The following is a 9,550-nucleotide window of genomic DNA, read 5'->3' on the forward strand; positions in this document are numbered from 1 at the left end:
AGTCTTAAACTGCGGTTCAAAGTCTTAAACTGGGATTAAGGCGCGCGGAATGCACGGTTTAACAGTTAACCATAGCGTTAAGAGACTTTGAACCCGAGTTCAAAGTGCCGTTTGCACATTTATTCCTTAAACCCGAGTTCAAGAGTTTGAACCGTGGTTCAAAGTGTGTCTAAAAATAGATAAAAAATCATTTATCTACATTATTCAGAGACAACCAACCAGCGGAGCTTAAACCACAATTCGGATGCAAATGTCACGATGTCATTGGTCGTTCTTAACTATAGAGTTAAGAAACTTTCAACCGCAGTTCAAAGTCTTGAACCCGGGTTTAAGGAATTAATGTGCAAACGGCACTTTGAACCCGGGTTCAAATTCTCTTAACTATATAGTTAACTGTTAAACCGTGGTTTAAGACAATAATGCGCACGTCGCTTGCCATAGACTATTGATTTAAACCATTGATGAAACGATTATTTATCAGTTCAGCGCGCTCAGCCGTGATCGTATAGTGGTTAGTACTTCGCGTTGTGGCCGCGACAACCCAGGTTCGAATCCTGGTCACGGCATTGTCTGTGACAGTCGCTGTCTCGGCACAGCTGAACAAACTTTTAACATATCGACATATTGATATATGATACATATTAATGCAAAAGTTTACATGCAGTCACGAGTAACTTCCTTGAAGATCTTTTCTTTTTATTTTTTTTATGTAACTTTTCTTTTTCGGCGTAGCTGACGAACCCAGGTTTAAACCTTAATTGAGCATTACAATAAATGTTGGAGACATTTCCCGCCAATAGCCCCTAAGCATAAATTGGAATTTCCGCATTCGTTATAAATACAAAAATCCACCAAAATAGAAAACGTTCTGTCTTGCCTTCAATATTATATGTTTGTAGGTCAGATACACAATCGCAAAGCGTGCCACGGATGTTCCACCAAAAAGATTGCTACCGAACTGCCCATGCGTTTGGTGTCCTGGGTTTAATCTCTGTAGCGCAGCGAGTAGTAGTACGTGTTAACACATCTTTTCCAACAACTGGATTTTCCATACATAAGGGGGTATAGAGTTTCAAACATGACATTTTTTTAATTAATTCAAACGCCTGTTTTTCTTTGTATAACTTAACCATGGGGAAAATTGGTGGTTTATTTAACAGTTAAAAAATCAACTAGCGAATCCGAAACGTATTTCAAATTGTGTTGCGGTCATGCATATTGAATTCGCTCCGCCAAAATAGTGGGGTTTAATATAAATCTAGTTATAGGGGCAGAATAATAATAATAATAATAATGATAATAATGATGATGATGATGATGATGATGATGATGATGATGATAATAATGATAATGATGATGATGATGATGATGATGATGATGATGATGATGATGATGATGATGATGATGATGATGATGATGATGATAATAATCATAATAATAATAATAATAATAATAATAATAATAATAAAAGGCCATATCCGTGTTAGTTTATTGCTTTAAGAATGGGATTAAAGTTGTCATGAGGATAGCGTGTTTTGTACAAGATTTAAATTAGACTGTACCCGAGTTTTATTCCCGTCCAAAATCCAATGTCGTAAAACGCACTAAGGAACACGAAACAAAATTCTCTTTGAACAAAACTTGCCTCAACATTCAATAATATAGAGGCCATTAAAAAAACAACTAACAAAAATATGAACATTTTTTATTTACATTTACATCACTAGACACTTTTAACAACGTACATCTAATCTCAATATTGTTTAAAAATGAGCATGCCATAAACACATATTATATTATTTAATATATTGTACAATATTCTAAATAAAAACGTACACTATTTAGAGGCACACTAGGCTTTACCATGCAATAGTTTTTTAAGAGTGGTAACAAGTCGAATTTATCAATAAATATTAGTGAGTCAATAAATCTAATAGTATGCCTTTGCTTAGACGTGATTTAAATTTTGGCCATTAATTGCATTTTCAAGCTGCAGGCTATTCGTATGTACAAACGTTTAAATGTACACAAGACTGTTGCCTTTTCACACTTCTTATTGTTGTTTGTGTACGAAAAAAGTGGTCAGTCGATCAAAACTAATACGTAGTATATAAAGATTAATATCTAGATTTCCTAAGTTGGCGATCCATAGTTTACCAAAAATTGCGGTTCCCTTATAATTCAATAAATATGAAATAGTAAATATCACGAAACAAATACCGACAACTGTATATTAATCTATGGTATAACGCGTATATGTTTCTTAAATGTAATTCCAGGAAAAAAACAAGGAAGATAGTGTAATTACAACAAAAAAACAAGCAGGTAAAATATGTTGAATAGTGTCAAATGCAAAATAAAAGATAGCTATCACTAGTTGTTTCGTACCACCATCGACTTTATTGTCTTTTTACATTTCAGTCAAATATATCGATTGTCATCCATGTCATCATTTTTAATGTGTCATCGAATTCGTTATAATTATTATTTTCATCTCAAGTCCAGTCCTCGTAAACACCATCATCGCCTCTATCAGCTTCATCATCATCTCTATCATCTTCACCATCGTTACTTTTATCATCTTCATCACTATCGTCACTTCTATTATATTCATCATCATCTTCATGTCATCTTTGTAATCACCGTCATCTACATCATCGTCATCATCATCCTCATACCTATCATCTTCATCCCCACCATAATGTCTATCATCTTCACCACCGTCGTCATCTCTTTTATCTTCATCACCATCGTTACTTGTATTATCTTCATCACCATCGAAATCTCTATCATATTCATCACCATCGTCATCTCTTTCATCTTCATTATATCATCCGCATCTCTATCATCTACATCATCCTCATCGTCATCTCTGTCATCTTCATCGCCATCGCAAGCTCTATCATCTGAATCACCACTGTCATCTATATCATCATCATCCTCATCTCTATCATCTTCATCACAATTCTCATCTCTATCATCTTCATCACAATTGTCATCTCTATAATCTACATCGCCGTCGTTATCAATATCATCTTTAACCTCATCCTCATCGCTATAATCTTCATCCGCATTCTCATCTCTGTCATCTACAGCACCATCGTAATCTCTATTATCTCCATCACCATCCTTATCTTTATCATCTTCATCCTCACCTCTATTATCTTCGTCACCATCCTCATCTCTTTCGTCTACAGCACCATCGTTATCTATATCATCCTCATCTATATCATCTTCATCACCATTCTTATCTCTATAATCTTCATCACCATCCTCAACTCTATCATCTACATCACCATCGTTATCTATACCATATTCATCCTCATCCACTCCTCTATCATTTTCATCTGCATCATCATCTCTATCATCTTCATCACCATCCTCATCTCTATCATCTACATCACCGTCGTCATCTCTATCATCTTCATCGCCATAGTAATCTCTATCGTCTTCATCACCATCGTAATCTGTATCATCTTCTTTATCATCGTAATACATGTATATATACATTTCAACAATAGCGTCATATAAATCATCGTCATATAACAAATGGACTATCAACATTGTCATCGTCACCTCTATCATCACCATCATGATGGTCATCTCTATCGTCACCGTCATCATCGAAAATTTGCGCTCGTCTTCTTTATTCATGAAAACTTTATAACGCCGTCACTATGTGATTATTCGAAATGACGTCATACAAAGATTTTATACCGTAGAGATGTCATGACGTTGTTATATAAGCAAACAACCGTTCGGTATTTTTGTTTTTCGATTAAATGCTAAATACAGTAACTGATTGATCTTTCAACAAATGGCATTCTTGCACTGTACTTTTTTTTTCTTGGCTAACTCAGCATACTGTTATAAATTTCATGGGATTATTAATGTAACGTAAAAATTGAACGTCAATCGAACTTGCTAAACTTCTCCCATTTGGGCATGCAAACTTATTGCATTTGTTCAACAAATACCAGTTAAGAAAGCATACTTTAACAGTAACAAAACGTTAATAGTTGTAAAAATTAAGTAATAAGAATATCTATAACATACATAGTATCACCAAACACTATTTTTCAGACGTTTTTTTTAATGTATTATTTGAATATAATTTGCGTTTGTAAAATGTAATAACTTTTTTGTTTAGATTATACATGCGACGAAAATAACAATAACGGTGTCAATCATAACATATCATAAGTGTAAATGTTTATACATATACTTTTAACGAAGGCAATGGCCGAAATATGTATATAATGTAAAACAAAATGAACGAAACAAACGTGTAGTTCAGCATTTCTAGCATTCCTGATTTACCATAGTTTGATCATTATTTAAGTGTCGCAATTCAGATCAGCGCAATAGACTTCAGTAAATAAAAAGCATTTTCTTTTCCAAACACCGTCTTACACGTCTTACATGTAAATAAATCGTTTGCGGTCAGAAGTTAAGCATCACCAACCGAAAACAAATAATACCATGGATTACTCGAAACCTGCGATAACTCGAGCATCAAGGTCAGTCCCATGCTGCCTCGAGTTATCGCAGTTTTACTGTAAATGCATTTTTTTCCACATCGTTTTTTATTTAATACAATCAGTAGTCATCAGCAACTTGATTCGCCCCACGAGAGCGTCGAATATATAACCGTGTTTTACGCGCGAACGTCCAGTGACAGATGCTTAGGGCATTACTGCTTAACTGTAACTTTTAAAGTATCAAACCTAAAAATTGAGACCCAGCTTTCAATTTCGTTATACAAAAAAAAACCTTACGTCTTGGAAGGCAAACTGATTAATTGATATGTGCTCAATATATACAGAGGGAAATTCCAATTTCAGTGTCCCGAAAATTGGCTTTTCTAACAAAATTAATAAAAAAAGGGTAAAGTATTTTTGTGTTCATTTTACTAAATAGTTGCATATATACCGCATGAAATGCTTGTTATGAAGAGCACGTATATTAAACCACATAATAGTGTTCGTAGGTACATTTGTTTCTACATTAGTTCACATCATATGCGTCCTCACGTGGTTTATTATGAATGTATTTCTTCGTCATCGAACAATATGGTATGTTGATATCTGATTAAGACGCAATTTTCTTTCCACGCCTTCAAATAACACTGTAACATCCGCGTCATGCGAAAATTGGTCTTATTGCATATGCACTTGCGTAGTCTGGCCACATGTGTTGCTTGATAATTATGCGGACACTATACTATTTCGGTAGATTTGCCTCACAATAAAGACAAATGTCATTTACTGATAGGTTTTCATTAATTTCTTTCCTTAAAGATCGTTTTATTTGATATATTGAAAGTAATGATGAGTTATCAATATACGGCGTTAATTTACAGTACATTCCTTCTTCCCCTGACAATTCATGGACCCAGCTCTGACTCTGAAAGTCTTTCGTATGGAATTTACCTGTAATCAGAAAGTGTTACAGGGCAAAAATGTGTGTCCGTATCTCCCTTCACTGAACAGGGTTACATTCCATACTACAAAGAGGCGGTGAGGTTGCCAATGTTCTGTGTGTTTATACTCAAATGAGCCTATGGAATAAATGAAGTGTTTTAATTCGGGTCTGCTGGCATGTAAAAGGTAATAAAAGGTGAAAAGCCGGGAAAGCTGGGTTAAACAGCAACGCCAAAATATTTGGACCAGCTAGAAAAAGCCCAGGCCTTACTCGGAGTCTTGAATAACACCATTCGTCAAGGAAGCGCTGCACCACGTAGTGACAACAAACAATTCCAATCTATTTTACAAGGCCATCGTAACTGGGTGATTACAGAGGGGATATTGTTATATTGTTATATTGTACTCAAGGTAAACACCATCGATGTGACGATTTAATTGTTGATGACACTATTAAATGTCAGTTTAGCGCCCTCAGCCGTGATCGTATAGTGGTTAGTACTTCGAGACAACCCAGGTTTTCAGGGGTTACACACGGGCTTGGCAGAATGTAAACACACCGTTAAGAACTTTTTTTTCAAATATCTCAAGTTATTGAAATACATTTGCAAAAATCTTAAGTGCTTAAAAGTTTTTTCTTGCAGTTTGTGTCGATATCTTAAGGTATGCGAATACATTCTTTACTACGTCAGAAATCGGTGACAAAATTCCACGTTGAGTGAAGCATTACCGTGCAGTACACAATGAATTTTTGAACAAGAACACATGCTTATTAAATAAATTATGGTGTATTTCAAATTGCCATAAGCAGCGTAACAACTTGTCTGTTATGCACTAGTTGCAATTCTTTACATCCATTAACGTTTAATTGAGAACCCCACAAAGTCACGTGATCATGCACCCTGCAATGCTTCGCATATCAGCGCTCCTTGCGAGAGGAATCGTATACAGCACATTCAGGAGATACTTGCTCCATGCTGTTTTGACATAAAACTAATTCAAATGTCTCACTAAAATTGTAAATAGTTGTTAATTATTTTTAAAGCTTAAACATTCTACAAAATATATACAATAAGATAGAATACAAAATACTGTATGAAGTCACACGTGGCCTGTCCACCCCTTTCCCCATGTCACAAACTGTAACACTTTCTTACACCCCTCCCCCTACTCGAGCGTGACGTACTTTATGGATGGCGCCTGAAGTGACCTGTGCGCGTCACCTCAAAGACGAAACCACATTGACTACGAAAATAATCATAATAGTATTGTCATGACCCCATGTTGACATTTTTATTAAATAGGTCACGAGTACATGTTTGTTTTTATGACCATGTTTTACATTTAAACTATATGTCAAGTGTAATTTCGTATTGCATTCAAAACTAAACAACTTATTATCAATATCTTCTATGCTTAATTTACCGTTTGTATGGTTCATATCCGTGTAAAATCCATTTTTGTTGGTCACTACAATCACATGTTTGGATAGACGCCATATTTAAAGGAAGTGACTTTTGACCTTTTTGTTGAATTATGGGTAGTGTACATTGACGACCTCTGTCAAACTTTCAGCAGACGGTTTTATCTTGCGTTTTCGCAGTACATTTCTTCATCATGAGGAGGTTCGATTTTTATCAAATAATTACAGTCATGTGTATTTATATGTTCTAAACCTGATTATTATACTTAAAGAAACATTTCCAGTCATTTTAATGAAGTTTTTATTGTTTAAACTTAAGGCGGTAACTCTGTTTATTTTTGAGGTGATCGGTTACGCTCGGAAGATGCGCGGATGGTGCGCGGTTGAGTTATTGCTCGGATTAATGTTATGACCGCGCAAGGCTCGGACCTGCTCGGAGCCTTAGTATATAAACCCTGTTAATTTCACAGTCAAGGACTCTGATTTTTTTTAATTAAAGGCACATTCTTATTAATAAATTTTTCTCTAATAAATATTATTTTTAGGCATTTTCATTAAAAGTAAGTTAGAAACATTATTCATATTTTTGCATATAATAGAGTTTTTGAATAAAATTTAAGACTAAGGTATAGGGATATTTAGTCCTACAGTTTAAGATTGATTGAGCATTGTAAATGTTAGTTTGAGAATTGTATTATTTATGATAATTTGTTGAATGCATTGATGTACTATTGATGCAAGTATAGTTAATAATAAAAATTTGTTGACTTTTATTTGGTTGTTTATTATACTTATTATTTGAGAGTCATTAAATGACTCAGGCTATTATCTTCAGTTTATTTTAACAGAGTCCATTTTAAAAATGTTTAAATACAACTTAATGAAAGAAAAGTTGGTTTAACACCAAGAGTAGGCCCGCTATCACATTTCGTTAAGAAAAAGAAAAAGAAGAACCGCTCGGCTCGTTACATATTTATGGTGGCAGCTGCGGGGATAAAGTAACATTTTATTCCAGTGATCGAATTCACACCTCAAACGAAAATGTCAGATACTGACACAGATCAAGAAAATGAAGTTTTCTTCAGGGATGAATTACAGCAAAGGGAAAGACCAACTAGTCATCAAGATGAGAACCAAGTCCATGAAGAACAAGAACCTACTGATCAGGATGATCAATGGTTAAAGGCAGCGTTTGGAAAATTAGTACACATGCAAGGCCAAATGGTTGAAACACTAGAAGGAGTCAATCAGATGATATCAAACATTCAAAGGCAAAATGAAAGTACAGTTCTTGTACAAAATAGCAACATTCAGCAACAAAATGATCTCCCCTCTCTTCATAGAAACAATAATTTTGCAGGAGAACCTGCCATACAGCACAACATGTTACCTAGGTCAAGCATAACTACTCCAATCATAAATGTAATAACAGCACTAAAATTTCACCTTTCAATGGGAAGGATGACTGGAAAGTATGGTTCAACCGATTTGAAACTATTGCAAATAGACAAGGTTGGAATGATGAAGAAAAGCTAGACCATCTTCTACCACAACTACAAGGATCAGCAGGGGAATTTGTTTTCACACAACTACACAGAGAGACCTTAGATAATTATGATGAACTTGTTAGGGAAATCAACAATAGATTCAGAATAATAGAAACTCCAAGAACGTTTGCAGCCAAATTTAGTCAAAGAGACCAGAAACAAAATAAAACAGCAGAAGAATACGCCGCTGAACTCAAGAGGCTGTATGATCGAGCGCACAAGCGTCGGGATGGAGCAACAAGAAAAGAAGATTTGGTAAGAAGGTTCCTTGACGGACTGCGAGATGAAGATGTAAGGTGGGAAGTAGAGTACGTGAAAGAGCCCAGGGATATCGATGAGGCAGTTTATCACGTAGTTAACTACATTCAAACTAGGAAGCGTCATCAAGTAGGCTCTATTCGGAGACAACGCAACGTGCGCAGGACAGGTGGCACAGAGACAGATGAAGCAGACAGTAAAAATGAAAGCGATTCCGATACAGTTGAGTATGCATTCAGGGTGCCAAACAAGAGACAATTCAAGCGTCGCGAAAAGACTGAAACCAAGAGAAAAGAGTATCAAACAGTAAGGAAGACAAGTGTCAATCAGGGACAGACCAAAACAGAGGTCAAGGAAGATGTGATACAAGCTTTGACACAGAAAATTGAAGAACTAAGCAAGAAGGTGGAGACGGTAAATAATAAATCGACAAAAGATGACAACCGCAGAAGCTTTGTGAGATGTTACAACTGCAACGGAGAGAACCACTTTGCAAGAGAGTGTCCGAATAAACATCAGCAAGTAAACGGACCATTATACCACAGTTTTGACCCTAACAACAGAAATAACTTCTACCTAAACCCGAAACAAAGTAATCAGCCATTGAACCTAAATGCGCAGACTTTTCAACAACCTTTAAACTACAAAGGACCCAACCAAACGGCCGGGGGGAGGTCTCAATAGAAGAAAAGAGGTGAGAAGAAAGAAAAAAGAAGAAAAAAAAATAGAAAAAGAAGAGGAAAGAAAAGAAGAAGAAGAAAAACAAAATCAAGATGAATAAGGAATAATGTGATATCATAACTTTTTGTTGTAAAGTCTTATATCAATTTGATGGTCAATTACTTGACATATTTGTACTGTATATAGGCCATTGCTAAATATTGGTTCTACAAATTTCA

At 35.4% G+C, this 9,550-nt stretch overlaps 1 non-coding gene across 1 annotated transcript; it reads left to right on the forward strand.

The window, feature by feature from the left end:
- The first annotated feature begins 494 nt into the window (after nucleotides 1–494).
- Nucleotides 495–566, forward strand: Trnah-gug (transfer RNA histidin (anticodon GUG)). The gene has a single exon. It is a non-coding gene; the product is annotated as a tRNA-His (tRNA).
- Nucleotides 567–9,550: the final 8,984 nt, after the last annotated feature.

Source organism: Dreissena polymorpha, chromosome 4 (assembly GCF_020536995.1).
Source record: "Dreissena polymorpha isolate Duluth1 chromosome 4, UMN_Dpol_1.0, whole genome shotgun sequence".
NCBI lineage: Eukaryota > Metazoa > Mollusca > Bivalvia > Myida > Dreissenidae > Dreissena > Dreissena polymorpha.